The 2,138-nt window shown below is 42.7% G+C and overlaps 1 non-coding gene across 1 annotated transcript; it reads right to left on the bottom strand.

The window, feature by feature from the left end:
- Positions 1 to 854: 854 nt before the first annotated feature.
- On the bottom strand, positions 855 to 961 carry LOC145168067 (small nucleolar RNA R71). The gene has a single exon (XR_013741660.1). It is a non-coding gene; the product is annotated as a small nucleolar RNA R71 (small nucleolar RNA).
- Positions 962 to 2,138: the final 1,177 nt, after the last annotated feature.

Raw genomic sequence — 2,138 nt, 5'->3', positions numbered from 1 at the left:
TCTAGTTTAAGTTCTAGTTTGTTTTAAAAAAATTTCGTTTTTAGCTTTCTGTTTTAGCCGTGAACTCTTCCAGTCCAGTCGAAGCAACTCGACGAGTTCATCGCGTTTTTTATTTTCGTTTTTACTTCGTTTTGTTCTTTTTACGCATGTTTTTTCTGTTTTCTTTCAGGTATTTTATGACCCGAGGATCAAATACATCTTTGGTCTCACCCCTTGAAGATCCGGAATCAGCTTTGAGGAAGAACAAGGACAAAACCGTCGAAGAAACTAACCCGCCAAAGAAGTCACCTTTCAAGGACCTCAAATCGGTCTTTGGAAAGAAGAAAGGATAGAACGTGGGTGAGTCTAGCAGTCGAAAAAGAGAAGAAAGTAAGATAGAAAGTTTTGAACACAATCCCAATCCAAAAGAAACCGACTACGAAACTGAGACCGAAGAAGAAAGCGACGGAGAAAGCGAACCCGATAACACCATGGCTAACATCGCAGATATCACCATGGGCGAATACAAGAAAAGGATGTGTGACGATACCGGGACGGGACTCGTGTAACCTGCGATTCCAGTAACTGCTACCTTGGAGCTAAAAGACCACATACTCGCCCAACTCAAGGACATCCCATTCTACGGGAAAGATCACGAAGACGCATGTAAGCATATCTATGAGGTCAACGACATAGCTGATTACTTCAACATCCCTAATGTGCCTCGCAAGACTGTTTTGCTTCGTATGCTACCAGTTACATTTATGGGAGCCGTGAAAGATTGGCTAAAATCACTCCCTCCAGGATCCATCACCACATGGGCTGAAATGCGTGAAGAATTTATTGATCAATTTTTCCCTCCCTCAAAAATAGAAAAGTTGAAGAAAGCCATCGCCAATTTCGAGCAACAACCAGGTGATTCACTCTATGAGGCGTGGGAGAGATACAAAGGCTTGTTGAGGAACTGCCCCCACAATGATTTAAACATTCAGCAAGAAGTCTCCATTTTCTATGATGGAGTGAACGTGACAACTAGGCAGTTCCTTGACTCCCAAGGACCACTCACGAAGAAAGCGCACGCAGTCATAAACGAGCTAATTGAAGAATTCTCTAAGCACTCTAGAGAATATCATAATTCAAGGAATGACTTGACTCGAGGGGCGGTAAACTCAGTTTCCGATAATATGGCAGCAGTAATGGCTAAATTAGATAGTTTGGACCGAAGAATAACAATGGTGGATCAATCCATCCATGCCATCCGGGTGGGATGTGAGAATTGTAGCGGACGTCACCTTACTAAAGGGTACGATCTAGACGAGCATGGGAACCGAAAAGTGCAAGTGTGTTACTCTAGTGGCGATAGATATGATGAAGATTGGCGAAAACCGAAAAAAGAGTGGCTACCATACGACGAGTACAAGAAGGCAAAGGAGGAGAAATATAGGATGATGACAAGAGGGTTCTATCAAAAGGAGGAGCCGGTGTAAGAAAAGAAAATGGACTTTGAAGATATGCTCACAAGATTTGCAGCCGCATCCGAGAAAAGACACAACGAAACCGATGCTGCAATAAGAGAACAACAAGCCATGATGAAAGAACAACAAGCATTGATGAGAAACCAGCAAGCCTCTATTCTTAATATTGAAAAACAGTTGGGGCAACTTGCACTACAAATCAATCAAAGAGCACCGGGGGAACTTCCAAGTAATACCGAGAAAAATCTGAGAGGCGCTCAAATCAACATCATGACGATTAGAAGTGGAAAGATAATTACCCCTCTGATCCCTATCATGGATGAAGATCCAAAAGAGGTGCAGGAGGAACAACAAAAAAACCCGAAATCACAACCAGTCGACGCAACTCGTCGAGTTCCAGACTTGGACTCGACGAGTCCACGCTCTGAACAGAAAACTATCCCTCCTTTAAAACCGTATCAACCTCCCTTGCCATTTCTAGGCCGAGCTAGACAAGAGAAGCAGAATGAAGATTATCAAAAGTTCCTGGAACACATCAAGGCCTTCCAAATCATCATTCCTTTCATAGAACCAGTTGCGCAAATGCCTAAGTACACAAAATTCTTAAAAGAACTACTCACAAATCGAATGAAGCTGGAAGAGGTTTCCAAGGTGGTACTTAATGAAAATTGTTTAGCTGCAATG

The sequence above is a fragment of the Lactuca virosa genome, chromosome 3, assembly GCF_052849685.1.
Source record: "Lactuca virosa cultivar CGN04683 chromosome 3, Lactuca_virosa_CGN04683_v6, whole genome shotgun sequence".
NCBI lineage: Eukaryota > Viridiplantae > Streptophyta > Magnoliopsida > Asterales > Asteraceae > Lactuca > Lactuca virosa.
This window is presented reverse-complemented; position numbering and strand designations above follow the sequence as displayed.